The following is a 17,742-nucleotide window of genomic DNA, read 5'->3' as shown; positions in this document are numbered from 1 at the left end:
CCCAGGCCGTGTGATCCAAAAATTGACCCTAAATTCAAGCCATTTCAGGGCAAACCATATCTAACCAACCATTCCATTTAGGCACACATTCAAGAGAATTAAACATCATTCAAACACACTTAAACGTACCATTTCAAACATCCTATTTCATCTAACTAATATGCCATTCAAACGCACCACATATGTATATCAAAACATCATTAACAAACAAATCAATTTGAACATATTTCAGGCACAAAACCTAGTTCATTTAACTATCACATGATATCACAAATAACCATTTCCAAGCCATCACAAACATACCAAAAGGGTCTTATATACAAGCACTTAAGAATGGCCAAAATGAGCTAACTTGAACAAGCATTACAAGTTCATCAAACCAAATATAAATTGCAAAAGCATAAACATACTAAATCAACCATTTACACATTCATAAACTACCATTACAAAAGGTCCTATACATGCCATATATAACCTTGGCCAAGTTACTCAAAAACTACCGAAATGGTTGTTGGATAATGTGATTGATCTCCGACAAACTTCCAATTGATCGAGTTTCTGGTAATCTATAAAATAAAGGAAAGTAACTACGTAAGGAACGAGTGCTTAGTGAACTCGTATAAACTCAAACATAACCTACTGTTTCATTAGCACAATTCATAGATTAAGCATAATATCATTATCAATACCATAAGCTTAGTAAAAGCCTATACAAACATCATCAAACTCACAAGTTAGTAAGCTCATCCATGGTACATATGAACTCAACCTAATATAAGTAGATTTTCATATACACATCATTTATTACATTTTCCTTTTCATAGATTGTGATTCAATATCACATTGTGTACTTACCATGCCATTCCTTTTCTTACCTGTTGAACCATCTAGAATTACATCAGATACTCGGAAATGCTTACACATAGTTTGCCTTTCCATATAACCGTAACCTTTCCTTTTCAATAGTACTCACATGAGCTGTGAAACGGGCCTGTTCACACGAGCTGTGGGTCAGAATGTTAGCTACATGATGCTACTCACACAACTTATGGAGAATCCGTAACAAATGCAGGATCTTAGCCATCGGTAGGACATTCAAGACCAGCACCCGAAACATGAAATTCCTAATGGCATGTCATTTGTATCCTAAAAATTCTTATGGTTCAAACGGGATTCGTGTAACAACCCACTTTTCAGTGATGTCAAAAACAGTGGTTCGAGACCACCAAATTCAGCGAGTAAGCTCGTAAATTTTATTATTTAATATTTACGAGTCAAATATGGTTTTAAAAATATTTTTGAATTAATAATTTATGTCTTATAGTGAATTATTAGATTCGAGTGATAAAACCCAGTTCAAGTGGTTTTGGACAATGAAGTATCGGGACCTCGTTTCTATAAACTAAGCCGTAAATATTTTTATAAATATTTATGAGTGTCAATAAGGTGATATTAAAGTTTTGTTGAAAAATGTTAACGTTTTGATAGTTAATTATTTGAAGAGGACTAAATTGGAAAAAGGTGTAAAACTTGCTAATTATAATATTTAAGAGATTAAATGGCTTGATTAATAAAAGAGGAAGGACTTAAGAAGAAAATATACCTAAACTAAAATGATGAGGCGGCATAATCATGGAAAATAATAAAATAAAATGATTTAATGGAAAAATGGTAAATTGTTTGAAATTAAAACAAAATGGCAATATCGGGAAGCTTCGGAGAGCCATTAACGGGAAGCTCATAAGAGTCATTTATCGGGAAGCTCTGAAGAGCAATAAACGAGAAGCTCAAAAGAGAGCCATTAATTAGGAAGCTCGTAAGAACCATTTAATGGGAAGCTCGTGAGAGCAAACTATCGAGACGCTCGTAAGAGATGTGGTGTGTCTGCAACACATGCAGGATCACAACCAATCGGGAACCCTGTACTCCATCTAATTTTATTTGTTCAAACGGGACTTAATACTTGTCGAACATTATCGGATATGCGATTGATTTTCATACATAACAATTACACAATTCACATACATAGCATTCAATTCAAACATATAAATATACAAATTTAGTTATACGAACTTATCTGGCTAAGTTATAGCAATACTAAAGTTCAGGGGCATTTTAGTAATTATTCTTTTTCTCGATTTTCCACCAGATCTCAATCTGCATCAAAAATATAAAAACCAGCTTAAAGCTCTCCCTTCATGTCGGTTTAAGCAAAAGGTAAAAGATGAATTGCATAGAAACATTAAAATTCAATTTGTTTGTTTTAATTTCAAATAATTTACCATTTTGCCATTAAATCCTTTTATTTTATTATTTTCCATGCTTATGCCGCCTCATCATTTTAGTTTAGGTATATTTACTTCTTAAGTCCTTCCTGTTTTATTAATCAAGCCATTAATCTCTTAAATATTATAATTAGCAAGTTTTGCACATTTTTTTAATTTAGTCATTTTTAATTAATTAACTATCAAAACGTTAAAATTTTTTAACAAAACTTTAATACCACCTTATTGACACTCCGTAAATATTTAAAAATATTTATGACTTAGTTTATAGAAACGAGGTCCCGATACCTCATTTTCCAAAACTACTTGAACTAGGGTTTTATCACTCGAATCTAATAATTCATTATAAGACATAAATTATTAATTCAAAAATCTTTTTAAAATCATATTTGACTCGTAAATATTAAATAATAAATTTACGAGCCTACTCGATGAATTTGGTGGTTTCGAACCACTATTTTCGACACCACTGAAAAATAGGCTGTTACAACTCTTCCCTCTTAAGAAAATTTCGTCTTCGAAATTTCTCACATGATACAAGTCATCAAGTGGAGTCTTTCTGTCAACTTCTTAACTGTAAACTACAGATAAGTCCATCATAACTCATTTCGATTCAGAATTTGTATCAGAAGTCATACCAGAACTTGATATTATACCAGATTTAACTGAACGTCCATGATTATTCTTCTATCACAACTTTATCATTAGCAGTACAATTACCGAGAAATTCAAAGTGATTGTCTAACGAATCATAACCGAGAAACCTGGGTTATCAAACTCTGACTAATGCTTCTAGCATGTCTGTATTTGAAATCTTTCAACTTATATTTGTTTTTCCTTATATGGAAAGTGTTAAGCAATATTGTTTAACACAAGCGCAGTAGCTTCAACTATCGAGATGACTATAATCTATAATACCATTTCTCGATTAGAACTGATCTAATAGATATATTTCTGTATCATGTCTACTAGAATATGAATCCCTCATTTTGACGATCCGTCAATTTACCCGTGAATGCACAAAATTTATTCTCGGTCCTGAATATAAACTCAAATGCGTATAACTCAATTAACCTTTTAAATGAATAACCCACTCTGATTACAATAATTGAGTCGATTTTATCTATCAGATAATAACATTCCAAAATAATCCCTTCTTCTTGTTGTCAAGACAACCCAGACATACAATCTATCACAATTCCCTCATAATACTAATAAAATATCCTTAAAAACTATATTAACTTAAACGAAACATAACATCATGTTTTAACTTGTTGACATTAATCAAGATTACCTGAGAACGAAAACCAATAAACCAATTTGAGCTCAATCTTCTATCATCTACACTTTTACCGATGTCAACCCTTTCACGAAAGCTAGAAAGAGATTATGTATAATAAAGCTATTTCAATTATTAACATCGAAGCTTTGAACTATACTGAAGCCACAACCATCAAATAGATTAAAAACTATAGTGCTATAATAAGGCTGACATTTCAACCGTATAGATAGAATAATACCTCAACATAAACAGTGCACTCCAAAATAGAAGAGGAAAACTGAATGTAATTCCAATAACAACCAATGTGGTAATACAACTTCTATGGTCTGAGACCTACATAATCGAGCTCCCATGATCGAACTAGGGTTTTTAACAGTAATAATTGTAATTACCTCCGGCCAATGAATATCTTTTACAATTCGTTATCTGTCAATTATTCATACATAGATACATATATAATTTCAAGTCTGTTATGTTAACACAACATAGGAAATAATCAATTTAGTTAACATTAATACAGTCACGATTTGTACGAACTTACCTTAATAACTAGGGTCGTATAAGTAGAGTTGAACACTAATCGGAAACTTTAGCCTTTCCTCGATTTAAGTCTGCTTTGTTGTTTATCTTGATCTAAATTGATAATTTCATTCAATTAAGTACTTCTAGTATTCAATTTAATCTATAATTTATATTTATGTAAAATTAAAAAATCACCCTAACTTTTAACTTTTCACAATTTAGTCCTTAAGTTCATAAATTGAATATAACTCATTTTAACCTAAATCGAATTTAACCAATGGTACAAGGGACCTTGAAACAACCCATAATTACCAATAGTTCACAAAAAAACCCATGGATTTACACTTTTAACAATTTAATCCCTATTTAAAAAATTCATCAAAAATCACTTAATAAAACATGTTTATTTTACAACCAAGATTAATAATCTATTAAATAACTTCAAAACCTATTCAAAAACAACCATGGAAAGTCCCTAAACTTTCAAAATTTTTACAAATTAACCCTCGAGCTATCTAAATTAAGCTAAAACTAATTCAAAAACATAAAAATCATTACAAACGGAGCATAAAATCATACCATACAAGAACAAACTCAAACAAAAGCTCTCCCCCCTTCAACAATGGAAAATTAGGCCAAACAAAGAAGAAATAGGGAATATGATAACTTTTACTTAGTTTATTTTAGGTTTATTTACCGTTTTACCCTTATTAATAATAAAAAGTTTCAAGTTAACCTTGTCTATATTTGTCCACTAACTCTTTAAATGGTAACCACTAACTCTTTAAATGGTATAATTATCACTCAAGTCTATTAAATTTCATTTCCATAATTATTTAGCCCTTTTAACTAATATAATTCAACTTTTACATCTTTTACAATTTAGTCCTTTTTACTTAATTAACTATTTAAACTTTAAAATTTCTTAACGAAAATTTAATACGACTTAATATAATCCTGTAAACATTAAATAAATATTAAAATAATAACTCACTCGTTAGAATTGTGATCCCAAAATCATTTTTTTCGATATCACAGGAAATGAGATGTTACAGGCTCACATGCTCGGGGGGACTAAATTGGATCCCCCACTTATTAGTGTTTTGTTAAAAGATGGAGACTAGAGACATACACATTCCATATTCCTTGCGATGAGTGTACATTTACACTTGAAGACTTTAGTTTACAACTCGATCTACCGATCGACAATGAAGTCATTACGGGGACTAAGATTATTGTCAATTGGAGTGCAACATGTGATCAACTACTAGGAAAGGTGTTGAAAAATTTTAGGGGTAGCCGGATCGAGATGAGATGGTTGGAGGAAAAGTTTCAAACTATTAAGGCTTTTGCGAGTAACGTTGAAAAAGAACAATTCGTGTGCATTTATCTTGAGATTGATTGGGGGTCTATTAATGCCAGATAAATCTCGCAATTTGAGACATTTAATTGAGGAACATCAGGGTGACTTGAAAGAAGCAAGATGACTTAGTTGAAGATCAGCGGTGCTGATGAAATTGTACCGAGAAATGTGTTAAGCGACGATACCAGAAAAATTTAAAATCTGTGGTTGTATGCTCATTCCTCAATCTTGGACATGGCATTGACTATCATTTTTATGCCCCCGAGTGGAACCCCCTTACAAATTCTCACTCGTAAAATGGTAAAATTCATTTGATAATATCATTACCATTTTTATTTTTTATTGTTGTAATTTTGAAATAACATATTATTTGAATAGGTGGAACAGCATCTCAAGGATTCAAAGTTATTTTATGAATTTGAGGATATCTGACTGGCTTTAGATAAAAAAAATTAAATAGCAGGTTATTTTATGAATTTCAAAGTTATCGGTTATTTATTCCAACATTTGAAATTAAATATTAGGTGTAACACCCCCTACCCGTATCCATTGCCGAAATAGGGTACGAGGCATTACCGGAGTTTACTGAATATTTTCAGATAATTTTGAGTCATTTATTATTCATATTTTGAAAATAATCATAACGTCTCTCTATTGGACCCTCGAAGCCCCAAACATACATTAGAAACCAGCCGGAATTTAATCAGGATCATAGAAAAAAAATTTCACAAAATCTTAAATTTTATTTTCATCTAAGTACTTACTATTTCAATGCTCCTTATAATTAAACATGTTACCATTCAATCAATAGCTTGGCACTTGTCTAAGCGTCAAACAACATCATTGTTAGGATACTTGCACATATTTCATCTAAATTCAACATTGATATACTTATTTTCTCGACATATCGCACTTGAGTTTAATAATAGTCTCAACTTACATAATTTCCTTGTATCAACATATCAAAGATAATCATATATGTACATGTCATGAAACATATCATGCTCTTACCGTTTCTTCATAAGCATATATCATTCATTTCATTATATCAATATTTCATGCTCCATCATTTCCATATATTTTATGTGTATTTATTCCGGTAATAGTTTATATCAAACTTAACATAAATTATATTCCATGTACTTATACTTATTTTGTTTATCTATCTTCATAATTATTTCATACAACTATTTTGTACATATATTTTCATACGACCAGTTCTTGTAAACATTTCACACAACCATTTCATATAACCATTCGCCATCTGATACGTATTACCTGAATATCAATTGTTCAATAGATGTCATAACGTCTCCCATCCACGGTCTTATTTATCTTTGACATGATGCCATAGTGTCTTTCAACTATGGTCTTACTCATTTTCTGTCATGTTGCCATGGTATCTTTCAACCATGGTCTTATTCTTTTCATGTCACGTTGCCATGGTATCTTTCAACCATGGTCTTATTCATTTCATATCAGGTTGCCATGGTATCTTTCAACCATGGTCTTACACATTTCATATCAGGTTGCCATGGTATCTTTCAACCATGGTCTTACACATTTCATATCAGAGAGCACACTCCCGCGAACCTCATCCTTATAGTGGGATTACCAGTCTAGGCTAAATCCCCTGTAATATAAACTCATAGAGTATTGTCGGGATTACCAATCCAGGCTAAATCCCCTGCAACGACAATTGCTCTAATGAACTTGGTCTGAATTACCAGTTCAGGCTAAATTCAGACCCTAATTTGGATTACCCGTTTGGGCTAAATCCATTTTACACGTATTCTTCGGGAGGGCTATATCAGACTAGGATCACCCGTCCGGGCTAGATCCTTTTTACCGTTAATTCCTTTTCAGAGATCCATCGAATTTTCCTTTCATTCAACCGGGATTTATTTTCAATTTATATCGAGTATTAGCAATATTTCATCAATTATCATGAATTGATCATTCAAATCATATTTTTATCACATAACCACATTTGTCAAGTATTTAAAATACAATTCAGGTTACACAAACTTACCTCATTACTTGTTTGTGTTTATAATTTCATTAATCCGATATCTTTTCTTTTTCACGATCAAGTCTCATATTTGAGTCGTTCAGATCTTTATAAATAAATTTGATCATCATTTTCATTCATTTCATATTCTAATGCACTTAATTAATGCTCTAGGAAAAATTACCATTTTGCCCCTAAACTTTTAATTAATGACGATTTCATCCTTAGGGTCAGGAAAATAAAATTCTTGCAATTTAATCCTTATTTCCAGCTATTATTCTCATACATATTGATAACAATCCATGAATTCTATAAAATATCAGAATTTTCCATAATTTCAACACTTTTCAATTTAATCCCTAAAACATGTTTTCCCCTTATCTTGAACTAAATTAATAATTTTATTCAATTTTGTAATTTAAATAATAAAATTAATCCATTTCATGCAATTTTGTCATTTCTGACATTTTTACAAAATTGCCCATAAAGTTTTACTTTTATTCAATTTAGTCCCTGAGCCTAAAATATGCAAATTAACCATGCTACATGAACATTCATATATGTTTTCCTCCTCCTCCACTCCATTCCACATCCTTAATGTATATAACACACTTGTAAGTAACATTATCTATATTTTTATTATTATTTACTTTTATGAATATTCAAGCTGTCCATCTGTGTCATAGTCACTAAATTATTCATATCTGGAGCTATAGAACTCCAAATTAAGATCCGATAATTTTACCTAAAACTATACTCATATATATTCTTACCATAAAATTTTAAGGATTTTTTGTTTAGCCAATAAGTACATTTTATTTTTTAAAGTTACCCCTGTTCTGCTGTCTGACACTTCTGACCATTCTTCACTAAAAATTAATTATCTCCTCGTACAGAATTCAAATGATGTTTCTGTTTGTTTCTATTGAAAATAGACTCATTTATTATTATAAAAATATAAATTTAAGCTCATAATTATTTTTATCCAATTTTTTTATGATTTTACAAAGTCAGATTAGGGGAACCCAAAATCATTCTGACCTTGTCTCACAAAATTTATTATATCTCATGATTTACAATTCCATTGCTTACATCATTTTTTCTATAAGAAACTAGACTTAATAAGATTCAATTTCATATTTTATTCATCCTATAATTAGATTTCTACAATTTTTGATGATTTTTCAAAGTTTGACATCTGCTGCTGTCCAAAACTGTTTTAGTACAAGATATTAATTACCATGTTATAACACCCTTATTTTCTTTTTCTACACCATTTCTCATCACTTTTTCTTATTTTCTCTTCACCAACATATCAATAACATAGGACCTTATGTAAGAAAACTCTATTATAACATTATTTCCATGCTTTGTCAATAATAACAAACTTAAAAACATATTGAAATCTTGATATACTTACCTTGTTCTATTGATACTAATCTTTAACTTGATTTTCTCTTTCCTCCAGCTTCTATTTCTTGAATCCAACTTGATATTCTAACTCCCCATGGTCTCCTTAACATTTTTCTCTCTTGGTAGCTATGGAAATTCTTTTGATTTTTGGGTGAAAATGGTGAATTTTTGGTAAAAGGACCAAATTGTAAAAAAAAAATTTCTTTCTTTCTCTCTTTCTCTCACGTTAGTGCATGGGAAATATGGATGAGAATTTCTCATCTTTCTTTCTTTATATACTAATAAAATAATAATAAAATATATTATTAAAATATTAATGAAATAATATTTATTTAATTAAATAATTATAAAATATCAAAATATCTCTAGCATTATTATTACTTTCTAGATTTCTCTCTCTTCCAATTGACCATTTTTCCCTTCATTATCTTTTAAAATTCCATCCTTGAGTCATCATTTAATTTGGTAAAATTGTAGTTTAGTCCCTCATAGTTATTCATCTATTCAATTTGGTCCTAATTCATCCATTTTCCTTAGTTTCTAGATCATTCCACTTTTAAAATATTTACACTATTGGTCCTTCAACTTTTTCATATGTACACTTTAACCTCTCAAATTTTGAGTATTTACTCTTGTGCAACAAAACTTTTCTCACTTTTACAATTTAGTCCTTTCTTGAATTAATATATCATAATATATTTCCCAATATTGACATAACTCAAAATTTCCCTTTTTGTCACTTTATTTCCTTATTTTACTATATCACGGATAATATTTTACTGTAAAAATTTTAGGGATATTACATTAGGCATGTGCTAAAATTAATAAATTCGTATTGCAGATTGTATGGATGCCATATGAGGATCTGAGGATTCAAGAATGCGTCTTGGCCAATTTTTTTGCCAATCGCAACATATGACATGTAAAAAGTGTCATTGATCATTTTTGCAATGGTCAAGATGTACGAATTCGATCGAGTGATGCAACAGTTCGAGCGTATGCATCACATTCGTCTGCCACCCTAGTAGCTCGATAACTTGCACAAGATCGACATGCGGAGGAGACTTGAGGAAGATTGGCCAACATTCCACAAGAAGTATATCGAGAATTGGGAGCGTAGGTATGATTACTTCCATCACATGTGTAAAACCCTTGGCCCATATCTGTTGTCGAAACAGGGTTATGGAGTATTACCGATCTTCACAGATTAATTACGAACAATTCATAATCTTTAATACATATATCATAACTCATTTATAAAACACTCATATGGTCCTTTATATGGGCCCTCGAAGCCCAAAATAGGCGTTAGAAGTAAATCAGGACTCGACTAGAGACTTTAAGAATTTTTTGGAAAATGTCAAAATTTTTTTTAGAAACAAGGGACATACGCCCGTGTAGCTAGACCGTGTGGCTCACACGGCCAGGAGACACGCCCGTGTCTTAGGCTGTGTGGGCATTCGATGTAAAACACACGACCATCTCCCAACCCGTGTCCTTACCCGTGTAACTCTCTGACTTATGCCACAAGGCCAACCACACGCCCGTGTGCTAGGTCGTGTGCAAAGTGCAAGGGTCACACAGCCAAGTCACACGCCCGTGTTCTAGGCCGTGTGTAAAATCCTGGGCATTCTGTTTTGAAATTTCATGGTGCAGGGGACACATGACTAGATACATACCCATGTGCCATGCCGTGTGTCACACATGGATGAGACACATGCCCGTGTGGACGAAAATAGGCCATTTCAAGGCCACTTTTCTCACCCTTTTTAATATCAACTTGCATACAACATTGAAATACACCAATATATCCCAACCAAGCAACCAATACAAGCCAAAAATTCATTTTCAATATGACATAACATCACCAACACTTCATTTACTTATAGTTACCTATTTAACTCCATTCATAAATTTATCAAGTACTATTACTATCTACTTACCATCAAACGTTTAAGATTTATAACTATATTTCAATCTATTTCATTGTTAAACCAACCCTATACATGCCATATAAACCAAAATTTACATTGTAAAAACTACCGGATTAATCTGGATAGTGTGGCTTGATGTGTTGATTCGATCCTTCAACCTCACATTAATCTACAAGAACATTAAACAACACGAGTAAGCTTAATGAAGCTTAGTAAGTTCATTGCCTTTAAAAATAATTCTTACCGAACATACTATAATAATTTATTAAACAAACATGTCACTAACATTTCCTGCCATTCATAAATTTCAAATGATGAAATTCACTTGATTGAGCTCAATATCAATAACTTTTTAAATTCTATCGCATTAAATCCATATAACACTTACCAATCTTTGTCAAATTAGAGAACGTCTTATGAATTTGAGTACATCGTTTTCTTGATGCCATGGTCCAACTATGGTCTTACACATATATTGCCATGGCCCTACCATGGTCTTACACTCATAGTGCCATAACCCTGTTATGGTCTTTTCATCAAGATGCCATGGCCCAGCTATGGTCTTACTGATTGCGTGATATTCGTAACAAGTTTTAAATATTTATAAATGAATCGTTCGTGAGACTAACTTATTATCATGATTAAGGTAAGTGTACCTATCGAACAGTAGTATAGCTCAGCAAGACCAGATTGTCAAACCCAAAGGAACTACGAGTACTAGTATTTACTTCTTTTTTATTATCTAGCCTGAAAATTAAGAGGTTTGGTTATCTAAACTAATTACTAACTAAGAATGCACAGAAAGAAAACTCGGGAAAATACTTTTGGGAAAATTCGATTGATTGAGACAATACCTAAGGAAAAATCCACCTAGACTTCACTTGTTAGTTGACTCTGAATCAGACGATTTATTCATTTGACTTGATCCTTAGAAATCCCTAAGTTATATTATTATCTCTCTCGAGACTAATAACGTCTAACCCTAGGTTGAGTAATTGAAATTTCTTTCTAATTAACACCCTAGAATTGCATTAACTCGATCTATGGATTTCGTTATTAGGTTTCACCCTAATCCGAAAAATCTTGTCACCCTATCTCTAGGCGGGCAATCAACTCCACTTAATTATGACAATTTTACTCTTAAAAAGGGTCTATTCCTCCTCTGAATAAGATTATTAACTTGAATCAATGTCCTGGAATATTAAAACAAGAATTAAGAACATATAATTAAGAACAAGTCAAATATTTATTATAAAATTTAGATAATAATAACAAGATCTATCTTAGGTTTCATTCCCCGTAGGTATTTAGGGGGTTTAGTTCATATTTATGAAAGAAAATATCTCAAAAGCATAAAGATAACAAAACATAAGAAAACCTAAAACTCCTGAAGGAACTTGAAGGGAGATCTCTAGTCTTGATGATGAATCCGGCTCTTGAGATGGATCAATTGGCTTTCCTTGAGTAATTCCTTGCTTCTTACTTTGTGTCCCCCTCATAAGTGCCTCCTCAAGTGTTTAAATAGGTTTTTTAATACCTAGGAGCCCTAAAAATTGGCCTTTTCCGAATAGGACTAAACTTGGGCTCGGCAGGGACACGCCCGTGTGCGATTACTCCAGTCAGTTGTCAATGCTGTTAAATAGGCACGGGCGTGTGGTCTACCCGTGTAAGCCATGCTTCAATCCTGCCAAATTGACACAGCCGTGTGACACGTCCGTGTGAGGAAGTCCAGGCCGTGTTGTTTTCCCATGTGGGTCCATTTTCTCCGTTTCTGGCCCGTTTCTCGCTCTTTTTACTCTCCTATGCTCACCTAAGTATAAAACATGAAATTAAAGGATTAGGAGCATCGAATTCACCAAATCTAAGAAGAAATCATCCGTAAATGCGCTAAGCATGGGATAAAAATATGTATAAATTACGGTTTATCAAATACCCCCACACTTAAGAATTTACTTGTCCTCAAGCAAAATCCTCAACTCACGATCAAAATAAATTCTTCTCATTTTATAATCCCTATCAATAATATCTCAAAATAATCCATAAGTATTTATACATTGAAAATTCTACTAAAAGTACATCAAAGTTTTAGACATTCTAAGTTGAGCATTTTATCATGAAAACATAGGTGTCTCCCCTCATCTAAGTGATTACCTTGATCAAAATATCACAGAGTTTAACATCCTCACTAAAGATTCACTTAAATCACTCAAGATGTTTAAGGACATCAATTAAAGCATTTATTAGTCAATATGAGAAGTTATTACCATAGGCTTGCTTGAAAATCAAATCTCCACCACTATATATTGAGATGATACCTCAATAAAAAAGGTCTTTAGAGGGTTGTAACGTGGCTTTGGTTAGGGGGTGTGGTCACAAGCTGAAAGAAAAGGTTAGAATTGAGATTGAATTAAAAAATTTACCTAGCTAGAAAAATAACTAGTCATCAGTTGAATACAAGTGAGCTTTTTCTTAGAATATGGAATTAACATTCAAGCTCAAAAAATGGCGAATTACTACTAATATGTATGTAAGTATTGTTGTTGTTGTTGTTGTTTTTTTTAAGAACAAGTCAAATACATAGAAGAACAAAACATAGCTAAGCAATTAGTTCAAATCAAATCTCGACAAAAATAGGGATCAAATTAGGGGATTTCAACAATAATGGGTTATGTGTTAATATTGAGGGTAAATCAATTAATGGTTTGTTAGGCTCAAAGGGGTTCACTAAGGGTTAATTATGAAGGTAGGCTTTTGTGGAGTGAGTGGGTTAAACCTAAGTGTCTTTATCATCTTGACATATCAAATCAAATGGTGTAGTCTTGACATGCATAATCAAGTAAGTTCTAGAATAACAATTCAATACTGACGCACTCAAAGCAACAATAGAAGTGAGTATGAAAGAAATAATAGATGCTCTAAGGCTCAAAATCTCACAAAAATTATGACTTTTTGATGTTTAAACCTGTGAATTTCAACTCAAGATAATACCTAACTTAGGGAAACAACATAAAAGTTTTTAATTCTTCAAAAATCAACTTATCATGCTTGATTCCCTAATGTCTTGAAGTTTAAACAATCAATGCATAATTGCCTATGTTTTAATTCAAGACATATCAATAAAAATCATAAATTAATTAAAATTCATTCTAATAGTGATATGAGTAATTCATGTGAGAATAAGACAAAATTTAGGGATTTCTAATGATGATATAAAAGACTCCTCCACACTTAAGATGTACATTTCCCTCAATGTACAAAGATAGATATACTGAAAAAAGATAGATATATAATCATAAGATAGGGAGAGAAGATAAAGAATAATCGGCCAAAGCAATGATGAAGGTGGAGGAGGATACTCAGGTGGTGGTAGAGGTTTATTAGTCCATAAGTCCGGAAACAACATAAAAGTTTTTAATTCTTCAAAAATCAACTTATCATGCTTGATTCCCTAATGTCTTAAAGTTTAAACAATCAATGCATAATTGCCTATGTTTTAATTCAAGACATATCAATAAAAATCATAAATTAATTAAAATTCATTCTAATAGTGATATGAGTAATTCACGTGAGAATAAGACAAAATTTAGGGATTTCTAATGATGATATAAAAGACTCCTCCACACTTAAGATGTACATTTCCCTCAATGTACAAAGATAGATATACTGAAAAAAGATAGATATATAATCATAAGATAGGGAGAGAAGATAGAGAATAATCGGCCAAAGCAATGATGAAGGTGGAGGAGGATACTCAGGTGGTGGTAGAGGTTTATTAGTCCATAAGTCCTGCGTCATTTTAGTTTTTAGTTCTTGTTTGATGATGTGCTTTGGAGCTCTTTATGACTGTGATAAAATCAGAAACTCTTTAGGAAATATAATGAAGCATAATTACTCGTAATGAAATAGCCGAAAATAAAAATTGTAAAAACTCAAGATAAAATAATATTAACAGGAAATAAAAAGTAATTTCAAAATATAAAGATAAAGCTAAAATAGGTAATAGGTGTTTATAGAGAAATTGGGGCACACGGCCGTGGGGCATGCCTGTGTGCCTTCGTTTCAGACCGTGCGTCTCGTGGTTTTCAAAATTTGGTGCATCAGTGTACTCGGCCATGTTGCACGACCGTGTCAATCTTCGTTCGCTTCTCCCACGGTTGTGTATGCAGGCACACGCCCGTGTTAAATTGACATGTTTGCCCACGGTTTTAAAACACGGGCGTGTCGCACACCCGTGTTATTTTGGCAGTGGCCGTGGCAACTTATCGCATCCCGTGTTGGGGAAGAGATTTTTTCCCTATTTTCACACGGCCGTATCGCATGGCCGTGTTGCATCCCGTGGTATGTGCACAGCCTACGGCACGCTCATGTGCCTGGCCGTGTGGTTCTGAGAATCTTGTGTTCAGTGACTCAGTTAGTGAATTAAATGTTAAAGACTAAAATTTAAAGAAGTTAGCACCGTTAGTGCTTGGGGTGCCTCCTGAGAAGCGCTTATTTATAGTCTAAGCTCGACTTACCTCACTTTTGCATAGTCAAGGTGGAGCGAGGAGTTTACACTCTTCATCCCTGCTATAAATTTTATCAACATAAGGTTTAAGACGCGTATTGTTTACCTTAAATATCCCAAATTTTGGATGATTTACCTCGACTATACCATATGGAAAAATACTAAGTACCATAAGAGGAATTTCTTCATTAGCTTCAGAAGTGGTAATGCAAGGATCTGCTACATCTAGTGGTACTTTGTCTCCAACCTTAAGTTGATTTGGTGAGCTATTGAGCTCGTGCTGGCTCGGTTTCAGCCTATCGGGTGTTCTCGATTTCTGTGTCTACCATTCATCTAGCTCCTCGATTTGTAGCCTCTGTTCTTCATAGAAAGGTCCCTTGTTGTTGTTTAAACACGGCTCATATACGTTCTTTGTAACTGTTTCCTGCACAGAAGGTTTCACTACGTGATCAGTACTAGTAGAATGATTTATACAACCACCTTCAATTTTTGATGTGTTACTCGAATTACGAGCTTGAAGGGTGATTGTTTCATCCCCCACACGAAGTGTGAGTTCACCTGTACCAACATCAATAATGGTTCTAGCAGTCGCTAAAAAGGGCCATCCTAAAAGTAAAGGTACGTTACTATCCTCTTCCATGTCTAGAACAACAAAGTTTACGGGGTATATAAATTTATCGATCTTAACAAGAACATCTTCAATGATACCCCTAGGAAATCTAATGGTTTTATCAGCCAATTGAATGCTCATCCTAGTTTGTTTGGGTTTCCCAAGACCTAGCTGTTGAAACATTTTATAAGGCATATCATTAATGTTTGCTCCTAAGTCAGCCAATGCCTGATGAACATCTAAACTACCAATTAAACAAGGAATTGTAAAACTCTCTAGATCTTTCAATTTTTTGGGTAGCTTATTCTGTAATATGGCTGAGCAAACTGCATTCAATTCCACATGCGGCGCCTCATCCAACTTTCGTTTATTTGTTAAAAGCTCCTTTAAGAATTTGACTACGTTTGGCATCTGCGAAAGGACTTCAATAAATGGTAAGTTTATATGTAGTTTCTTTAAAAGTTTAAGGAATTTACCAAATTGTTCGTCTGATCGGTCTTTCCCTGTCGCATTGGGGTATGTCACATGAGGTTTATATTCTATACTCACCGGCTTTGGGTCATTTTGGCCTACCTCATTCTTACCTTTGCTTACCATCGTTTCTGGCCTTGGTTTTGCAACTAACCCTTCCTCATCTTGAATGACAATCATTTTGAGTTGCTTCCTTGGGTTAGATTTAGTGTTGCTTGGCAGGCTACCTTGTGGTCGTTCAGAAATTAACTTAGCGAGCTGTCCAATCTGAGTTTCGAGCCCCTGGATTGATGCTTGTTGATTTTTTAGTGCTGTATCAGTATTATGAAAACGAGTTTCTGACACCGAGATGAATTTGGTTAGCATCTCCTCAAGGTTCGACTTCTTTTCTTACTGGTAAGGTGGTTGTTGAAAACCCAGAGGATGTTGTGGCCTTTGATTTCCTTGACTGCCCTACGAGAAATTGGGATGTTTTGGGGTTATTTTGGGGTCTAGAGTTATTGTTACTATATGGGTTACTATATGGGTTATTTTGGGTTATTTTGGGGTCTAGAGTTGTGGCATTATAAGTGTTACTATATGGGTTATTTTGGGGTCTAGAGTTATTGTTACCCATATATTGGACTTGTTCCTCCTTGATGCTAGGGTTGAAGGGTTGATATTCTGTGCATGCTCCTCCTCTATTCGAATCGCACCTCATCACTGGATGTACCTGAGTAGAACCACACAAACCGTCAATCTTTTTATTTAAGAGTTCTACTTGGTTAGATAACATAGTAACCGTGTCGAGGTTGAAAACACTGGCTACTTTCGTTGGCTTTGTTCTCATAACTTGCCACTGATAGTTATTCAGTGACATCTTCTCAATAAATTCGTAAGCCGCCTCAGGAGGCTTATTATTGATAGTTCCTCCAACGGCTACATTAATCATTTGCCGAGTCGAAGGATTCAGGCCATTATGAAATGTTTGAACCTATAGCCAAAGTGGTAACCCATGGTGAGGGCACCTTCTCAAAAGGTCCTTGTATCTCTCTCATGCATCGTAGGGTGTTTCTAAATCCATCTGCACAAAAGAAGAGATATCATTATGTAATTTGGCTGTTTTAGCCAGCAGAAAATATTTTAATAAATTAAAACTTTTCGGTCATTTGTTCCCAAGTAGTGATTGACCCTCGTGGTAACAAGTTTAATAATTGTTTAGCCTAATTCATTAACGAAAAGGGAAACAACCGAAGGTGAATGATGTCATCAGAAACGCCATTAATTTTAAAAGAATCGCAAAATTCTAGAAAATTTGCCAAGTGAGCATTAGGATCTTCATCCTGCAAACCATCAAATTGAACAAAC

The 17,742-nt window shown here is 33.3% G+C and overlaps 1 non-coding gene across 1 annotated transcript; it reads left to right on the top strand.

Moving 5' to 3' along the window:
- The first annotated feature begins 17,384 nt into the window (after positions 1-17,384).
- Positions 17,385-17,490, top strand: LOC121205840 (small nucleolar RNA R71). Its single transcript, XR_005900913.1, has one exon. It is a non-coding gene; the product is annotated as a small nucleolar RNA R71 (small nucleolar RNA).
- Positions 17,491-17,742: the final 252 nt, after the last annotated feature.

The sequence above is a fragment of the Gossypium hirsutum genome, chromosome A08 (assembly GCF_007990345.1).
Source record: "Gossypium hirsutum isolate 1008001.06 chromosome A08, Gossypium_hirsutum_v2.1, whole genome shotgun sequence".
Taxonomy (NCBI): Eukaryota; Viridiplantae; Streptophyta; class Magnoliopsida; order Malvales; family Malvaceae; genus Gossypium; species Gossypium hirsutum.
The sequence above is the reverse complement of the archived record's forward strand: the minus strand, read 5'-3'. Positions and strand labels throughout refer to the sequence as shown.